Source organism: Hylobates moloch, unplaced genomic scaffold (genome assembly GCF_009828535.3).
Source record: "Hylobates moloch isolate HMO894 unplaced genomic scaffold, HMol_V3 SCAFFOLD_40, whole genome shotgun sequence".
NCBI lineage: Eukaryota > Metazoa > Chordata > Mammalia > Primates > Hylobatidae > Hylobates > Hylobates moloch.
In genome coordinates, this window is record NW_026652315.1 from 396,414 (window position 1) to 417,636 (window position 21,223).

General features: G+C 38.8%; 1 protein-coding gene and 1 pseudogene across 3 annotated transcripts in view; both read right to left on the minus strand.

Annotated features, from left to right (window-relative positions):
* LOC116463519 (retinal dehydrogenase 2) overlaps nucleotides 1-21,223 on the minus strand; it is a 125,673-nt gene that overhangs the window by 19,185 nt on the left and 85,265 nt on the right. The window lies entirely within an intron of this gene.
* On the minus strand, nucleotides 10,129-12,596 carry LOC116463525 (calponin-2-like; annotated as a pseudogene).

Consider the following 21,223-nt stretch of genomic DNA (forward strand, 5'->3'; position numbering starts at 1 on the left):
CACCCACTGAGTGGCAGAGCTAGGACTGGTCTCAGAATGTGCACACCGAGCCTTAGGCTCTTTTCCCTCCTCTTCTCCAGACCTTCTCCTGGGAATTGGGTCCCCTTTGCTGTGAGTAGCATTTTGACAGTCAAACGCATCATCTACCACTAACATGTTCAACTGCCTTGTACACTTAGCCATCCTTTTGTTACATAAGACTCTCTATTTCTACTTCAGATAAGCTTTAAAAATCAAGGTTTTGATTGTCTTGGTCTGCTTTGATAGGAAAAAGCATGGAGCAGTCAAGTCAAAAGTACTCTATGTCCCATTAACTAGGTGAGCTAAAGGGATCAACACCTTAGGACCTGCTCAAACTCAGCCTGAGTTTTGAGGAGAAAGCTAACTGCAGAATCTTTGACTTAGCATAGTTAGAGAATAGATCATGGAATCTCATCCAGCAGGCAGAGACTGTACCATACTTCTTATTCTTCAGTCTTCAAGTTTTAAGAATTTTTTAAAAAGAGAAGTTTTATGCTAATAGTTTAAAACCTACACAACCAAAGGTTTTTCCACATGAAACTGGTTTTTTCAATATCTTCATGACATTCAAACTGGTATTTTTTAATAAAATACTGAATGATTCACAAATGGACTCACACAACCTTAGGAAAAGGCCTATTAGCTGTTTATAGCTAAAACTGTAGCAAGCCCCTTCCCCCAACCTAAAATGAGGGGTGAAGCTAACTAGGAGAGAGCTGACCTGATTCATGACTCAAGCAGTAGAGATGGTGCTTGTATCATGCAACATGACATTTATCTCACTTAGGAAATGAAAGAACCCCAGCTGCGTAAATTAGAATGAGTGATAATACAGCTGTTAGCTACAAACATTTGTTTGGCATGAATCAATCTGGACTCTCCTGTAGTTTGCTTTGATGGTCTCTTTACTATCTTGTTGACTAATGATGAGATCATTGTTTGTTAACCTAACTGAGTAAAGAAAACACTATACCAAGCAAAATGCATATTGTTTTCCTGTACTTTATTGAGGTTGTCTATTGACTTGTGTTTATAAGAGCTCTTTTATATTTATTAAATATTTACATGTACTGCTTATGTATTTAGCTGCATAAGGAGAAATTAATCCCATCTTTAATCTGAGTAAAGTTGTTGGCTTTCTTAAGGCCTTTTGCTTTAGTAAAATGGAAAGCAGCCACCTCAAATAAGGTTCTTGTTGTTAACTGTTCCAGACACTTTGTAATGTACCAATAGGTCCCATCTCCCTAAGGTAATCACAGCAAAAGCCATGTTCTAATCCATATTTAAGTGACATGTTCACTCTGGAAGAATCTATACAACTTCTCAGGTAGCCTGCAAAGTTAGAATAAATAGATAAAGAAGTAAATAACTACAGCTGAAAAGGGGTTTGGGGATTATGTGATCGTTTGATTTGCCTGTGAAAATTCTCCATCCACCACTACTAATATGGAAATTACAAATTGGCTTTTATATTCTAGACAAATGCTGTTCTTCCTTAAGTCCTCTAGTGTCTGCCAATAATGTCGTTCCAGAGAAGAAACTAAGAGATAACCTAGAAGTCATGGGATTAGTTCCCCTCCAAATGAATGTAAGCCTCTCTACAGAGAGAGAAGAATCAAATGTAGATTCTGTCAGAAAATTTAGCTGAAACTTGCTCTATTCACACTGTAATAGACTACTTAATATTTTAAGTATTCCTAAAAGCAACATAATTCAAAGACCCACCTTCCACCCTATTCTCTTTTCCAAATTCACCCTTCTCTCTCTCTCTCAGTTCCCTATTGAATATCTCAGTATTGGAAGATTGCATAGGTAGTTGTTAATGTTTTATTTGTGAAGATAAAAAAATTCCTGTTGTTATAAAGCTACAATAGTCAAAATAATGTGATACTTGTGATGCAACAGTCACACAGATTACTGAAACAGAATAGAGAGTACAGAAATAGACCCATATAGGGCTAGGCGCAGTGGCTCATGCCTGTAACTTTGGAAGGCCAAGGCTGGTGGATCACGAGGTCAGGAGATCGATCCCATCCTGGTTAACATGGTGAAACCCCGTCTCTACTAAAAATACAAAACATTAGCTGGGCAAGGTGGCAGGCGCCTGTAGTTCCAGCTACTTGGGAGGCTGAGGCAGGAGAATGGCGTGAACCCGGGAGGCAGAGCTTGCAGTGAGCTGAGATCGCGCCACTGCACTCCAGCCTGGGTGACAGAGCGAGACTCTGTCTCACAAAAAAAAAAAAAAAAAAAAAAAGAAATAGACCCATATAAATATGGAAAACTTATGCTTGAAAAAAGCAAGCATCACAAAGGCAATTCAGTGGAGGCAGGGCAGTCTTTTCAAGAAATGGTGCAGGTCCTCCATCTCCTTTACATATGTAACAAACCTGCACATTGTGCACATGTACCCTAAAACCTAAAGTATAATAAAAAAAAAAAAAAAAGAAAGATGTATGGGAGGTAGTGAAAAGATAATTAAAAGATTCAAAATCAAAATTTATATAACAGAATTTGTATTTTAAGAAAAATGTAAAGAGTTACAAAAAGTATGTCCCCGTCTCTGACAGTAATTATTACCCTATTTGCTATAATATAATAAATAAGGTTTTGAGAAAAAAAAAAAAAAGAAATGGTGCAGGAACTATTGTCATTATCCATCTGTCTAGCACTTGGATCCTTACCTCTCAATATACACAAAAGTTGAAGTAGATCATAGGCCTAAATGTAAAACACAAAACTATAAAATTTCTAGAAAAAAGCATACGAGAAAGTCTTTGTGATCTTATGTTAGGCAAAGATTTCTTAAGACACCATACCAAAAGCCTAATCCATAAAAGAAAATATTAATAAACTGGACATCAAAATTAAAAACTTTAAGAGACACTGGGAGAAAATATTTGCAAAGCACAAAGGACTTTTATCCAGAATATACTAACAATTTTCATAATTCAACAATGAGGAAAACAAACAACCCTTGTCTCCAAAATGTGCAAAGATTTAAAGATACTTCACTAGAGAAAATACACTGTGGCAAATACGCAAATGAAAAGACACTCAATGGTAGAGATTTGGAAATTAAAACCACATTGAGATAATGCTATATACCTATTTGAATGGCTAAAATGTAAAAGACTAACCACATCAAATGTTGGTGGGGATGTGAACGAGTTCAAAGTCTTAAACATTTCTGGTAGGAATGTAAGATGGTACAACCGATTTGGAAAACAGTTTGGCAGTTTCCTGCCCTACCACACAATCCAGCCATTCCATTCCTAGGTATTTACCTAAGAGAAAAGGACATATATGTCCATACAAATATCTGTACATGAATGTTCATAGTAGCTTTTATTTGTAGTAGTCCCAAACTGAAAACAATCCAAATGTTCATCAATGGCTGAATGGATAAACAAACATACAACAAATGGATAAATCCAAATGTTCATCACTGGCTGAGTGGCTATTAAACCTGATACACGTTGAACATCCCTTATCAAAATGTGTGGAACCAGAAGTGTTTTGGATTTGGGATATTTTTTCAGATTTTGGAATATTTGCATTATACTTTACCAGCTGAGCAACCCGATCTGGAAATCCAAAATCCAAAATGCTCCAATGAGCATTTCCTTTGAGCATGATGTTGGTGCTCAAAAAGTTTCAGGTTTTGGAAGCATTCCAGATTTCAGATTTTTTGAATTCAGAATACTTAAACTATACACCCATAAATGGACTACTACTTGGCAATAAAAAACGAATTGATACACACAACATAGATAGATCTCAAAATAACTGTGCTGAGTAAAAATAGCTAGACAAAAGAGTATATATTATATGTTGCCGTTTATATAAAATTCTAGAAAATGCAAATAATCTATAGTGCCAGAAAGCCTGGGAATGTGGGGGTGGGGGTGGAGAGAGAGATTACAAAGGGGCACTAGGAAACATGTGAGGGTGAGGGACATATTCACTGTGAACCCTACTGATGGTTTCACAGGTAGATGGATACACATGGCCAAGACTTATCAAATTGTACACTTTAAATATGTGAAACCTATTGTATATCAATTATACCTCAATAAAGCTGTTAATAAAGGCCTACATTAAACAAAAATGTTACTTCATTACAGAAATTATGCCATATATCTCTTTGTTGTCCTTTGCAGACTACTGCCAGGAAAATTACATTCAATCTATCTGATGAATTAACACATGATATAATGGTTGTAATCAAGGTAAAATGTATTAGAAATACATTTATTATTTTGAAACAATTAGAGCTAAACAGGGAAAAAAGTGAATTAAAAAAAAAAAAAACAAGCAAAAGGTGGTGAAAAACAGATCAGAGGCCAATAAAATAAAGTCTGATGACTGGGGTGAAAAGGAGGCAATATTTGAGATTACAAATCTAAAGAATAAAGCATCATAGTCACTATAGAGTTGATCAGTTCTTATTTATATGCATAGAAGTTAGAAAAAAATATTGAGCTAAGGCCTCCCTGGCTAGATAAGGGAAGAAAGTTCATTTCCGGTAGAAGAAATGGCATGTGCCAAGTCACAGAACTGTGAAAGGCATGTCTCATTTGGGGTTTTGCAAACAGTCTAGTAAGGCAAGCATACAATGGGCAAGTGTACGAAATGAAGGTGGTGAGAAAGGCAGGGGTCTGGTCATAAATCAGTCTGTTACCCTAAGAAGTTTGGATGTTGGTATATGATGGATACCCGGGTAGAGATGTCCACTCTACAGTTAGTGCTCAAAAGAGAGGTTGTTAAATTAAAGCAAGCTATTTTAGGGAAATCTCTTGACATACTGTGTTGATTCACTCATTTCATTACTTCCATACTGGTAAATAATTGAATCAATTAGCTGGGAAATGGTGGTTAATTTCCATGCTTAGAAGCCAACAGTTATAATAGTTACAACTGAAATTAGTCATAGGCCTTCCCTAAGGAATATCGCTTTAAGCAGATAAGAACCAGATCACCAAAAATTGCTTAAGAAGAAAATCTCACCAGCCAAGTATGGAAGATAAAATTTCCTGTGAATTCCTCAGCTGATTGCTCAGGTTCCCTTGAACAACTTATGCAGGGGGAACATAATGGTCCTGGGGGCACTGGAGGTTTTTAGCTGTGCTAAACCTACAAAATCAGGGACCAGGGCTGGAGCACAGAACAAATAAGAGAAGGAATAGAGAAAAACTCAGGTGATATTACCAACAATCAGCCCTATTTGCTGTATGTTAGGTGAGCCTTGATGGCTTCATTGGTAAAACATGGAGTGACTTAAGGGCATCTTTATACACACCAATGCTTGGTACACAGTGGGAAATTAAAAATGCTTATGGAATGAAAGGAGAACTCTTAGTTCTAAGATTATCAAAGTCATCTCTGTTTTACAGCTGGAAAGTTTGTTAGTGGCTTTGTGGGTTCAAGGGCTGCTCCAATATATAAAGAGCAGGAGTGACAGGAAACTATAACTACAAATAAAGTGGCATGGGAGTAGCAATAGTACTACTTGTTTATGCAGTGTGGCTTACAGAAATGTCTTCTTTACAGCTGCACTGTATGAGCCAGAGCTTCTTTCTGAGAAATACAATCAAAGAACTTTGCTCACATGCCAATATGTACCCGTCTTCAGTCAGATGTTTACTATATTGCCAATTCTGTATAGTTTTATAGTATGTGTGAACTTTTAGAAATGTCTGCAAACTTTTAATATTGGCGATTTTTTGTTTCTTGGTTAATTTATGGGTACAGGGAATACACTAGACCATCTCTTTGCGTTGCTAAGCTGATTGTGAATTCATTTTTTTTTTCCTTAAGGTGGTCAGGAGAGATATAATTGATGGAATCCAACTACAGACATAGCAAACAATATGAGTGGTATCTTTCAGTTTACACAAGTGCTTTATTCTAGCACAGGTTAACAAACTCGGAACTCTGGGTTTTTTTCTCAAATGGGCCTAGAAACATCTTCTGGACCCAACTATTCAAATTATATGTAAACTAGTGATTCTTAAATGTCAGTGAATGTAAGAATCACTATGTAAATTTATTAAAATGGGAATTCTTGGATCTATTTCCAAAATTCTAACTTAGAAAATGTTGAGTGGAGTCCAGAAATCTGTGTTTTAATCACCTCCAACCTCACCACTGTAGGTGAGGTGGTCTTTGCACAACTACTGAAAAACAAAGGAAACTCCGTAACATTTTTCTGCAAAGAAATTTCTCCCTACACCAGAATTCCATTCTGGCAAACTCAGTTTGAAGGAGTGGCCACCACTCTAGGCCACAGCAAGAAATCATAAGTGAGTTCCTTAATAGGTACCAGGCATCTTCTTCCAGCACTGTATTGATTTTTAAAATTATACTTTGAATTCTGGGATACATGTGCAGAACGTGGAGGTTTTTTACATGTGCCATGGTGGTTTGCCACACCCATCAACCCATCATCTACATTAGCTATTTCTCCTAATGTTATCCCTCCCCTAGCCCAACAGGCCCCAGTGCGTGATGTTCCCGTGTCCACGCATCCTCATTGTTCAACTCCCACTTATGAGTGAGAACATATGGTGTTTGGTTTTTTGTTCTTGTGTTAGTTTACTGAGAATGACAGTTTCCAGCTTCATCCAGGTCCCTGTAAAGGACATGAACTCATCCTTTTTTATGGCTGCATGGTATTCCATGGTGTATATGTGCCACATTTTCTTTATCCAGTCTATCATTGATGGGCATCTGGGTTGGTTCCAAGTCTTTGCTATTGTGAATAGTGCTGCAATAAACATACGAGTGCATGTGTCTTTATGGTAGAATGACTTATAATCCTTTGGGTATATACCCAGTAATGCGATTGTTGGGTCAAATGGTATTTCTAGTTCTAGATCCTTGAGGAATTGCCACTGTCTTCCACAATGGTTGAACTAACTTATACTCCCACCAACAGCGTAAAAGCTTTCCTATGTCTCCAGATCCTCTCCAGCATCTGTTGTTCCCTGACTTTTTAATGATTGCCATTCTAACTGGCTTGAGATGGTATCTCACTGTGGTTTTGATTTGCATTTCTCTAATGACCAGTAATGATGAGCTTTTTTTCATGTTTAATGGCCACGTCTTCTTTTGCAAAGTGTCTGTTCATATCCTTTGCCCACTTTTTGATTTTTTTTTTCTTGTAAACTTAAGTTCCTTGTAGAGTCTGGATATTAGCCCTTTGTCAGATGAGTAGATTGCAAAAACTTTCTCCCACTCTGTAGGTTGCCTGTTCACTCCGATGATAGTTTCTTTTGCTGTGCACAAGCTCTTTAATTAGATCCCATTTGTCAATTTTGGCTTTTGTTGCCATTGCTTTTGGTGTTCTAGTCATGAAGTCCCTGCCCATGCCTATGTCCTGAATGGTATTGCCTAGGTTTTTGTCTAGGATTTTTATGGTTTTAGGTCTTACATTTAAGTCTTTAATCCATCTTGAGTTAATTTTTGTATAAGGTGTAAGGAAGGGGTCCAGTTACTGTTTTCTGGATATGGCTAGCCAGTTTTCCCAACACAATTAAATAGGGAATCCTTTCCCTATTGCTTGGATTTTTGTCAGGTTTGTCAAAGATCAGATGGTTGCAGATGTATGGTGTTATTTCTGTGGCCTCTGTTCTGTTCCATTGGTCCATGAGTATCTGTGTTTGTACCAGTACCATGCTGTTTTTGTTACTGTAACCTTGTAGTAAAGTTTGAAGTCGGGTAGCATGACGCCTCCAGCTTTGTTCTTTTTGCTTAGGGTTGTCTTGGCTATACAGGGTCTTTTTTCATTCCATATGAAATTTATAGTCTTTTTTTCTAATTCTAAGAAGAAGGTCAATGGTAGCTTGATCGGGATAGCACTGAATTTATAAATTACTTTGGGCAGTATGGCCATTTTTGTGATACCATGAGTATGGAATGTTTTTCCATTTATTGTGTCCTCTCTTATTTCGTTGAGCAGTGGTTTGTAGTTCTCCTTGAAGAGGTCCTTCCAATCCCTTGTAAGTTTTATGCCTGAGTTTTTTATTCTCTTTGTAGTCATTGTGAATGGGAGTTCACTCATGACTTGGTTCTCTATTATTGGTGTATAGGAATGGTTGTGATTTTTGCACATTGATTTTTGTATCCTAAGACTTTGCTGAAGTTGCTTATCAGCTTAAGGAGATTTTGGGCTGAAACGATGGGGTTTTCTAAATATGCAATCATGTCATCTGCAAACAGAGACAATTTGACTTCCTCTCTTTCTAATTGAATATCCTTTATATCTTTCTCTTGCCTGATTGCCCTGACCAGAACTTTCAATACTATGCTGAATAGGAGTCGTGAGAGAGGGCATCCTTTTCTTGTGCCAGTTTTCAAAGGGAATGCTTCCAGCTTTTGTCCATTCAGTATGATATTGGCTGTGGTTTGTCTTAAATAGCTATTATTTTGAGATATGGTCCATCAATACCTAGTTTATTGGATTTTTAGCATGAAGGGGTATTGAATTTTATTGAAGGCCTTTTCTGTATCTGCTGAGATAATCGTGTGGTTTTTGTCATTGGTTCTGTTTGTGATGTATTACATTTATTGATTTGCATATGTTGAACCAGCCTTGCATCCCAGGGATGAAGCCGACTTGATTGTGGTGGATTTTTTTTTCCTTACAGACAGGTTTTATTGTGTTTGGTCCACAGTCGTATTTCACATTATCTCATGGAGCAGGGCCCCTGGCTGGGGGTCCCTGTGCAGTACTTGGAGGAGCATGTGGCCAGGGGAGATGGAGCAGTATAGCTGGTCAGGCCCAGAAGGCGAGAAGGGCTGGGGCTCCTTAAAACCTACTAAGGGGGCCGGGCGCAGTGGCTCACGCTTGTAATCCCAGCACTTTGGGAGGCCGAGGCGGGCGGATCACGAGGTCAGGAGATCGAGACCACGGTGAAACCCCGTCTCTACTAAAAATACAAAAAAATTAGCCGGGCGTGGTGGCGGGCGCCTGTAGTCCCAGCTACTCGGAGAGGCTGAGGCAGGAGAATGGCGTGAACCCGGGAGGCGGAGCTTGCAGTGAGCCGAGATTGCGCCACTGCACTCCAGCCTGGGCGACAGAGCGAGACTCTGTCTCAAAAAAAAAAAAAAAAAAAAAAAAAACCTACTAAGGGGCCGGGCACGGTGGCTCATGCCTGTAATCTCAGCACTTAGGGAGGCCAAGGTGGGTGGATTACCTGAGGCCAGGAGTTTGAGACCACCCTGGCTAACATGGTGAAACCTCGTCTCTACTAAAAATACAGAAGTAGCCAAGCATGGTGGCACATGTCTGTAATCCCAGCTACTTGGGAGGCTGAGGCAGGAGAATCCCTTGAGCTCAGGAGGTGGAGGTGGAGGTGCAGTGAGCCAAGATCACGCCCCTGCACTCCAGCCTGGGCAACAACTAAAAAAAAAAAACCCTACTGAGGCCACAGTGGTGGTGGTGGTGCGGGGAGTAGGGGGGGGATTAGCCCCAACCACTCAGCATCCACTTCCTTGTACAGGCCTCTTTTCCCACTGGGCCCTGAGGCAGGTCTGAGGTCTGTTGGTCTGAGGGTCCTAGGGAAATCCAGCCACTTGGGAGCCTGAGATATTTAGCATCATCGACAGGCCCCCTTTCCCAGGGGACTCATTTCCAAGCACCCTCTCCACTGTCCCCACCCCATTCCTCAGGAAAAAAAATGTATTTTTCTTTTGTTAATGCTTCCTGAAACTTTTGCGGGTATAGAAACCACAAACTGATCGGCTGACAGAAGTGGCAAGAGGCAAGGCAATTGGAAACCTTCGGGTACTAGTTCCCTCCAAGCCCAGGTCTCTTCTCCCCAGCACAGCTCTGCTGACAGCCTGGACGTGCTAGCAGGGACCCTCACCATACACATATTGGGATATGGCCTTGACCCCTTCCCCCACAGCCTCGTAGCTCAGTCCTGCGAAGGACCAAGGCAAGGGGGAAGAAAGCCCTGCTGCCGGATTCCACATTGCCACTCACAGACCCTCAGTTGATTGGCAGCACTGAACAGGTTAAGAAAGAAAAAAAAGACGAAAACACAAAAAAACCCCAAAAACCCAGACAGGGAGACAGTGTGGGGAGAGAGTGTGCTGGAAGCCTCAGTTGCCAGCCTCCTCCTGGTAGTAAGGGGGGATATTCAGGGACCTCTCCTGGGCCCAGGCAGTCGCCAGCACCCAAGGGAGCCCCGTCAGCCATTGTGCCTGGCGGGCAGTACTTCGGGTCATATATATGCTGGCCCAGACCAAAGACCTGGCTACTATGGTTGGTACCCTGGGTGTAGCCCATCTGCAGGGACATGGAGGAATTATCACACTTGTCGGTTCCCAGCTTGGTGTCATAGATGTGCCACCACGTCCCAGGAGCCGTCATGCTCACCTGGCTGGCACACTTATTTGTACCCATCTGGAGGCTAATGGTCGAGTGGTCCATGGGGGGCAGGATGTGATTCTTGGGGTCACACAGATGCCTCCTCACGCCATACACGGTCATGCCCAACTGGCTGGCACATTTGTTGGTGCCCATCTGCAGCCCGATGACGCACTGGCCAGCCTTCATGGCGGCATCACTGAAGTTCCGCTCCTGCTTCTCTGAGTACTTGATGCCAATGTCCATCCCGCTCTGCGGCCCCTTAGTCTTGGCCTTCCCTGCTAGGGCAAAAAGAGACACCTGTGTGTGCCTCATGTTCCCACTCTCAAACAGGTTGTTGGCCTCGAACAGGTCCATGGGGTTCATGTCATAGCTGACCATGGCCTTGATGAAGTTGGAGAGGTTTTCTAGCTGGTGCCACTTCTACATGGAGTGGTTGATCTTGGGGACTGAGGCCAGCTGCCGCTTGTTCACGAGTATGCGTAAGATAATCCCGTCCTTCAGGCTCTTCTGGAAGTCAGGGTCAATGGAGATGCCATTGAGTCCCTTGATCCAGCTGCAGAGCTCTGCCTCCTTCTGGGGATCATATTTGGGCAGGAGCCAGTTCTTGACCTCGGCTGACAGCCCATACTAGAGGCCCTTGTTGAACTGCGTGGAACTCGTGGCTAGCAGGCTGCGGGACAGGGCCACATGGGACAGGGGTGGATAAGTTTTTGATGTGCTGCTGGATTGTTCATCAGGGATATTGGCCTGAAATTTTCTTTTTTTGTTGTGTCTCTGCCAGGTTTTTGTATCAGGATGATGCTGGCCTCATAAAATGAGTTAGGGAGGAGTCCCTCTTTTTCTATTGTTTGGAATTGTTTCAGAAGGAATGGTACCAGCTCTTCTTTGTACCTCTGGTAGAATTCAGCTGTGAATCCGTCTGGTCCTGGGCTTTTTTTGGTTGGTAGGCTATTAATTATTGCCTCAATTTCAGAGCCTGTTGTTGGTCTGTTCAGGGATTCAACTTCTTCCTGGTTTAGTCTTACAGTATTCTCGGATGGTAGTTTGCATTTCTGTGGGATCCGTGGTGATAACCCCTCTATTGTTTCTTATTGTGTCTATTTGATTCTTTTCTCTTTTCTTCTTTATTAGTCTGGCTAGTGGTCTATCTTGTTAATCTTTTCAAAAAACAAGCTCCTGGGTTCCTGTACTGTATTCTAAATCTAGTACACTATTTTACCAAAAAAGAAAAAGGATTCATAATCAGTTTATCCAAGCAAGCACCAAGGCAGTCTTCCAAGAAGTGAAATAGAAGAGCAAACACACACACACACACACACACACACACACACACACACACACAAACACTTACTTGTAGCCAAAAATATTTGTAAAATATTTACAAAAGCTACAAAATAAACAAAAGGAGAGTAAAGTTGCCAGAGGAGAGCAGAATGTAGTTATTGACAAATATATTATTTGCAAATGGAAGTTTCAGATTCAACTAATGTTTACTGAATTCTTACAATATGCTAAGCAATATGCTTGGAACTTTCAAATACATTATTTCAATCTTCAAATGAGCCTGTAAGGAGTGATTCATAGGCCTTACTAATGCAAGAAGACATGAAAGAACAGACTAAATAATTTGCCAAAAGTCACACAGCAGGAAAGCTGGGATTTGATCCATGATTTGTGGATCAAATCCAGTGCCTCATCTATTATACCACACTTCCCCAAGCATTAATTGTCCTGTAAACTTCTTTTTAAAAATAAATAGAAAACAATGACGGTTAATAATTACTGACACTTTACTAAGAATTAGATCCTGTGCTAAACACTCTAGATATACTAGCTTTTCTTAGTCCATTCAGTTTAGCTATAATGTCCCAGACTGGATACCTAATAGAGAAAGGAAATTCATTTCTTACAGTTTGAGAGGCTAGGAAGTCCAAGGTTGAGAGACCCACATGTGGTGAAGGACTTCCTGTGGTGTCATCCCATGGTGAAAGACGGAAAGGCAAGAGAGCACAAGACAGCATGAGATTCAATGTGCAACCTCAAGGCCTTTTATAATGGCATTAATCTATTAATATGGGTTAACAGATTAGTACCCACCTAAACACCCCTCACTAGTGCCCATCTCTCAACACTATTGCATTGTAGATTAAATAACCAACACACACTTTCTGGGGAACACATTCAAATCATCTTTCATCCTCACAATCTATGAGGTAGGTACAATCATCTCTAATCTACAGCTGGGATATCTGAGGCCTGGAAAGATTAAATAATAACATGTAATGTGAATGAATCGATTCAAGTATAATAGATGTTTAAATTGTCTGGTTTTCTGATATGACTGACATATTTAATCTTGATTCCTTAGGTATGATTTGAAGACTGTGTTCAAAACTTACTGAAAAAGTGATGATTTCCTTTAGTTGGTTTAGAGAGAGGCAAACTACAGAGTTGTGATATACTATTCTGTCAAACTTCCATTTTAGGAAAGCACTGAGGAGTACTTTATTTTCTTTTAAGAGACTCTAAATAAAGGATGAAGAGAAATTAACTCAGGCTGAACTACATTAATGCTGTAAAAATCCTAAAGTAATGTTAAATTGTATGGGTTGGTCTTTGTTGATCATTAGCTTAATCAGATTGATCATTTACTGTTCAGCTTGGGAATTATCTTTGCTTATGACAAGCCATCTGCATAGTTTTGTAGATGGACATTACTTGCCCTAAATGTGGTTAAGAATAATATAATCTGAAGTGTAAAAAGATGATTCATGGGAAATCACTGTTGAGGAAAACCTAATATTTTCTCCAGCTTTTACACAATTTGGTACCCCCTGACTATTAACTACTCTCACTAGAACACTGAGGCTACATGTTTAGCAGTCATTGAGCATGTCGTGTTCAGTGTTGGCTCACCTACCAAGAGTTAAGGACCCTAGGAAATCAGACACATACTACCCTTCTCAACATGTCCCATCTGGTATGATTTAGGTTCTTGGGGCTGTGTTGTTTGTTTTTATTTCCCCATCTCTATAAGGTTTTTCACATCCTATTAAAGAGACTTCTAAGGATAGACACTGAAATCACATAAAATCTGCAGCTCTGGTGTTTAAATGCCTGTTAAAAGTACAACTGCAGGAATGACAACAAAACTGCATTTGCTATTGAAAGGAAACAGTGAAACTTAATATCCCATCCTACCTTCCAGCAAAATATATATCGAGCTTTTACAAAGTGCTGATTCCTTAATATCTGGCATAGGAAATGATTTTGAGAATAAATGATACCACTATTTGTTGATTATCTGCCAATATCAAATAACACATTACTCACAAGCGTCCTCACAGCTAGCATTCCTTTCCTCGAAGTTCTTTTTGTATTTTGGTTCCCATAAAACTACAGTTCCATTTTCTCCAAAGAGACCAGTGATAACAGAAAAGGAAGACAGCATTAAATTCTTGCCAGTTGTGAATATTAACAACTGTGGAATTAAGATGGAGAATTATCTTTTTCTTAAAATACTTTTATCTTTGAATAAAGTAGCTTTTCATTCAAATGTAAATATCTTCAACTAATGACATTTCTCCTAGATACGGATACATTTGAAAATTATATTAAATGACAGAACTTTAGTTCTGTCCTTGATCTTAGCATCTTGAAAATCATGACATTTTTAGGTAATGATGCAGAGAATTCTCCCCTTCTCTCCATGCTCCCATAACACACCACACTCTAATAGTTACATATTCACAGATTATCTCTTGGGCTAGACTGAATCACATAAAACAACACCTTTGCCTCTCCAAGATCTGGCATAGTGCTAGACACGTAAGTGCTTGATAAATGTTTGTGGAACTGACTTGAAACAACTTAAGTTTTAAAACTTTCAAGTCCTATATCAGACAGTGTCAAATGGAAACCCTATATTGTAACAAATGAAATTTAAAGAGGGCAAAGATGGAATTTTGAAGTGAATTTTAGGAAAAAAAGGAGTTACAATGTGTCTATGACCTACGCATGCTGCACTGAGAAATTATCCTTCCTAAGTACTCCTATTAATATGTCACTCTGAATTTTAATGGCTCTCTCCTATGGGAGGGTGTATAGTCCCTTAGCCTGGGAGGCAGTGTACCACTCTAATATGGAATATAGGCCCTGGGTGTGACTCTGAGCCCTACAACTTACTAGCATGTAACCCTGGGCAGGTAATTTAACCCTTCTTAGCCACACTTTGCTCAATGCTGTAGGGTTGTTGTAATAATGTATTCAAAGCATTTAGCAGGTACTTGACACAAAGTAAGTGCTAAATCAATGTTGGCTATTAATATCCAAAATGTAAAGCCTTGAATACTTGGTAAAATTAATTGATTTTTCACAGCTTGAGATATAACTCATATACCATAAAATCCACTCTTTTGATGTGTACAATTCAGTGGATTTCAGTATATTAACAGAGTTGTGCATCCATCACAACCTTACTTCTGAGGACATAAATATCCCAAAAAGATACTTCATATTCCATCAGCAGTCACTTTCCATTCTCCCAGTCCTTTGCAACCACTAATCAACTTCTGTTTATAGATTTGCCTATTCTGGACATTTCATATAGTCACATGATATAGTCTTTTGTAACTGGATTCTTTCATTTGATATAGTGTTTTCAAGGCTCATTCAGGCTGCAGCATATATAAATACCTCACTCCGTTTTATGGGTGAATAATATTCCATTGTATGGATAGACCACTTTTTGTTAATCAGCTTATCACTTAATGGACATTTGAGTTGTTTCCACTTCTTGGCAATTAAGAATAATGCTGCTGTGAACATTTTTGTGCATGTTTCTGTGTGGTATTAGATTTTGCCACGTTTCTTCTGTGATGATCACTTGGTTTTTGTCCTTTATTCCATTACTATGGAGTATTACATTGATTTTTTTTTACATATATAAAACCAACCTTGCATTCTTGGGATAAATCCCATTTGGTCATGGTATATAATCATTTTTATATATTGTTGGATTTTGTTTGCTAGTATTTTGTTGAGGATTTTTCCATCTATACTCATAAGATGTTGGTATGTAGTTTTCTTGTGATATCTTTGTCTGTGATATCTTCTACATGCTGGCCACAATTTTTTGACCCAGAATTATTTCCAATGCCTTGATTTGCATATTATTTCCCAGTTCATCTGACTCCCAACGTTTCTCCCCAGTCCCTTCCCAATTCCCTTATTCCACTAAGACTTTGTGTTCTCCTGCTTCTAGTTGTTGACTAACACTGCACCTTCTTCCCAATCCACTCTACTTATCTATATCCTACAGACCCTCAAATCCCCCTTTCTCTTGAAACCTTGATAGACCACCCAACCCCTAGACATCTCTCCCTTCTTGAGATGCTGATGTCATATTACAAACTAACATTTGCTTACTGCTTAAAATTTCCCAAACTCATATTGCATTTAATTCTCATGACCCTGAGAAACAGGTATGTATGCTATTATTAAACCAATTTTGTACAAAACCAAGTGGCTGGTCCATAATTATATGGCTATGAAGTAAAAAATAGTAAACCCTATGCTTATGGTGGCATTTTAAAGAAGGGAAGGGTTCTACTGATACCTCACCTTCTAGCTCTGAGATTAAGTTTTTATTTACCAAATTCAGTCTTTCCTCCTTCATGTAGCAACAAATATTTACAATGTGTGTTTACTATACATAAGATACTACTTGAGGTACTGAGAAGGCCTAAGGGATAGACTCCAAAGAGAATGTCCTCCACACAAATCTTCATATATGACCAGAAACTGCCACCTTTTCAAAGTAAAACTTATAAAATCAAGACTAAACTGATAAGCAAATCAGCTCACTCAAAGATGAAAAAGGAGTTACTTATGAGAGTAAAGTACTGCTTAAATATTCAATATTAATTAAATCAAGGGCTTTTCCAAATCCAGTATGTCCTTATGGTTGTATTCCCAATACTTTGATTTGACCAACTGAAGTAAATAAAATAGTAACCTCATTAACTGTAAAGGTGATCTGCATGAAACCTAAAGAAAATCAAACAATATCAAAATTAATCAAAAGGTGCCAGAGAGACTTCTGCTTCTAATTGTAATGGAGTAACCGACACTGGACTTGTTTTACCATTATAAACAACTAGAAAAGTATATGAAATTGTTTTATTCAATCATTGGATACCAGGCAGTATGGGACTATGAGTCTAGAGAAAAGGAAAACAAATAAAGGAAATCCTTTTTTGCCGAAACTTTCTAGATTGCAGTATGGTATGAGGAGACCAAAGCAGAATATGATGGTCTGAATTCTGACCAGACAGATAAAGATCTTGTTGAACACTGTGGACATTCAACAGAAACCTCAGAAGGATTTCAGCTTATTAATAAGAATAAACTAGTCTTAACAAAGCTTAAAAATAAGTTCCAAAAGAGACAAGCTGAACCTCAAGTAACTTAACTACCTGTTAGAAAAAAAAAAAAAGTTTGACATTCTTTAAAGAAAAACAACAAAATCGATATAATCGTCACAATGTCCACTATCCTTTCAAAATTAACAGAAAAGCCAAAAAAAAAAGGACCCATAAACAGGAAAAATGCCAGTCAAAAGAAATAAATTCAGAAATGACAGAGAAGTTAAAAGTAACAGACAAGGATTTCATTATTATTATTAGATGGAGTCTCACTCCCATCGCCCAGGCTGGAGTGGAGTGGTGTGATCTTGGCTCACTGCAACCTCTGCCTCCTGGGTTCAAGGAATTCTCCTGCCTCAACCTCCTGAGTAGCTGAGACTACAGGTGTGCAGCACCACGCCTGGCTAGAGATAGGGTTTCACTATGTTGGCCGGGTTGGTCTCGGACTCCTGACCTCAGGTGATCCACCTGCCTCAGCTTCTCAGAGTACCAGGATTCCAGGTGTGGGCCACCACGCCTGGCCACAGACAAGGATTGTAAAATAGATGTCTACACAAATTTAAAGGAATAAAGGGGTGTAGTGAGGAAGAAAATATAAGATATTTTAAAAATCATGGAATTTCTAGAACTTAAAAACAAAATCTCTGAAGCAGATGAAGCATTACAGAAGAATATACAAACGTCAAAGATGACAATGGAAGTTACCTAGCCGGAAGCACAAAGAAAAAAAATGCTGGAAATAAAAGAGTCCCAGTGACCCATGGGATAATGACAAATGATCTAACATATCTGTAAATAGAAGGGGGGAGTAGAAAGCAAAAAAAAAAAAAAAAAAATTTGAAGAAATAATGGTCAAAATGTTTCCCAATTTTAACTATAAACTCACAGATACAGAAATTTTAACGAACCAACAAAATACACAAAAGCACATCACAATCAAATTGCTGAAAACTGATAAAAAGAAACTCTCTCAAAAGCAGTCTGGGGGAAAAGAAACATTACTTACAGTAAAAGAAAGGTAAGAATGATTGCTGTATCTCATCAGAAACAGTAAAGTCAGAAACATGCCAGAATGATATCTTTGAAGTCTTGAAAGTAAAACAAAACACAAACTGTCACATTAGAATTTTATATCCAGAAAAAAAAAGTTATTAAAAAGTGAAGACAGGCCGGGTGCAGTGGCTCACGCCTGTAATCCCAGCACTTTGGGAGGCCGAGGCGGGCGGATCACGAGGTCAGGAGATCGAGACCATCCTGGCTAACATGGTGAAACCCCGTCTCTACTAAAAATACATAAAAATTAGCCGGGCATGGTAGCGGGTGCCTGTAGTCCCAGCTACTTGGGAGGCTGAGGCAGGAGAATGGTGCAAACCTGGGAGGCGGGGCTTGCAGTGAGCCGAGATCACGCTACTGCACTCCAGCCTGAGCGAGAGTGAGACTCCCCCTCAAAAAAAAAAAAAAAAAGGTGAAGACAAAATGAAGCCATTTTTTAGACAAACAAAAGCTGAGAGAAGTCATCACTAGTAGACCTGCACTATAAGAAACGTTAAAGATCTTTACCGATAAGGAAAATGATACCAGAAGGAAATGGGCCTACAACACAAACAAGGAAGGAGGCCAGGAATATCAAGTATGTGAGTAAACAGACAATAATTTTGTATTCTTATTTATTCAAAAAACAAATTTTAAAACAAAAACAGCAGCAATGTATTGTGGGGCATATAACATATGTATAAGTAAATTATAGGGCAACAATAACACAAAGGATGAGATTGGAACAATGCTGCTGTATGGTTACCACATTGTATATGAAGTAACATAATAGTATTTAATGGTAGACTGTGATTGAGGTGCATATTGTACACACTAAAGCAAACACTTTAAAAAGAGGTACAGCTAATAAAGCAAAATAGAATATAAAAGAGTGGTAAAATTATCTAATTCATCCAAAAGGCAGACAAAGAGGGAAAATATGGACAAAGAGAAAACAAATCAAAATGGGGGATTTTAGACCTGACCATATCATAAATACATTAAATGTTGAACAACAAAAATGAAAACACATAGATATTATTCCATTTATATGACATTCTAGAATAGGCAAAATTAATAAGAAAAAAAAAAATCAGTGGTTGCCAGAAGCCAAGGGTGTTACCTGCAAAGAGGCATGAGAAATCTTTCTAAGGCATGGAAACACTCAACATCTTGATTCGGATGGTTACACAGGTGTATATACACGATACTTAAATGAGTGCATTTTATTGTATGTAAATTATACTTCAGTAAAGTCATTTAAAAAGTTAAAAGATCTTCAGTGGCAAAACAGATTTGAACCCAAGCTGCCTTGCAATAAGCACTTATGCTTTTATGGACTCACTATGTGGCTTCTTGTCTGACCTGAAAGATGAGATTCCATTTATTCAATATAACTTCCACTACCTGATATTGTGACTTATTTGCCGGGTGCAGTGGCTCACACCTGTAATCCCAGCACTTTGGGAGGCTGAGGCTGGTGGATCATGAGGTCAGGAGCTCAAGATCAGCCTAGCCAGCATGGTGAAACCCCATCTCAAGATAAAAAAATTAGCCAGGCATGGTGGTGCGTGCCTGCAGTCCCAGCTACGAATCACTTGATCCCGGGAGGCAGAGTTTGCAGGGAACCGAGATCACGCCATTGCGCTCCAGCCTGGGTGACAGGGCGAGACTCCATCTCAAAAATGTTACTCGTTTTTAGACTGAAATATCTTGGAAGAAAATATTAAATGCTAGAAGTTAATTTATCAAGAAATTCCTAACACCTATATGATGACATCAGTGATGAACACTACAACAAACAATTGAAGAGATTTATATCATATTCCCAGATGAGGAGTCAATATGGTAAAGATAGCATTTTTCCTCATTTTAATATAGACATGTAATGTCATGCCAATCAAAATTTCAATGAAAGTTTTTTAGAGTAACATAAGGTGCTTAGAAAATCGGTTTGAAATTTCTTCTAAAAGAATAAATGGGCTTTGAAAAACCAAATAAGAGGGTATCTTGCCTACATTATAGTAACACATCTTATGAAACCTAGTAATTAAGGCAGTCTGGTACTAGTGAAAGAACAGAAAATTATGAGCTCTAAAACAGAAATTTCCTGTATAGTTTGGTGCAAAAGTCATTGCAGTTTTTGCCATTACTTTTAATCAAATTACTTTTGCTCCAACCTGTATATATGGAAATGTATCATGTAATGTTATGTTATATTCAGATGAGTTGCAAAGGGGTAGACTGTTTAATAAATTGTTCTGAAGTAACTGAACATTATTTATAAACAAACAACCCTCACCTTCCATTATACATGAAAATAAATTCTAACCAGATTAAAGATTTAAACAACAAAACCATAAAAGTACTGAAAGAAAATATTAAGGGCCGTTTGTATAATCTTAAAGCGGTTTGTTCAAAAATGACAGGAAATCCAGAAGCTGTCAGAGAAAGACTAAAGGAGGCACATGGCAAACAACTGTTTTAAAAAAATTAAAAAGCAAAGAACAAACAATCATATTTTCAAATTCTACAACAAACAAAAGATTAACATACCTAACACCTACTCTAAGGCCTTCTTGGTAAGCAAGTTATAAATATGTTTTTATTTTGCAATTCCACTTCTAGAACTACATCCAACTGAGCGTCTAATATGTACATATTAGATGTGTGTGTATACGTATATACATGTGTATACAGTTAAAGATTTACAAATAAAATTTTTCTTGGGTCTCCAAAGGGTTTTATTTCAGTGGTCTAATAGGAAAAATTAGTGGAAAAAACACCCTTAAGTGTACATTAATACAGGATTAAATGATGATATACTGATGCAAGAGTATTCCATGCAGCTGTTAAAAATAAATGCCGCAGATGTAGGTACTAACATGACAAGGTGTTATCTCTTGTTTGACATATTATGCTGTCATTTTTTATTTAAAAAGTTACACAATAGGCCAGGCACCATGGCTCATGCCTGTAATCCTAGCACTTTGGGAGGCCAAGGCAGGTGAATCACCTGAGGTCAGGAGTTCGAGACCAGCTTGGCCAACATGGCAAAACCCCCATATCTACTAAAAATATGAAAATTAGCCGGGCATGGTGGTGGGTGCCTATAATCCCAGCTACTTGGGAGGCTGAGGCAGGAGAATTGCTTGAACCTGGGGGATGGAGGTTGCTGTGAGCCGAGATTGTGCCACTTCAATCCAGCCTGGGCAAAAGAGTGAAACTCCATCTCAAAAAAATAAAAAAAATAAAAAACAAGACTGACTCAATCAGGACCATTGTTGGTCAACAGAAAAAGGTTAAAGCAGGAAAAGATACTTTGAATATTTCATTTGAGTTTTAAAAATATGTATATTCATTCTCC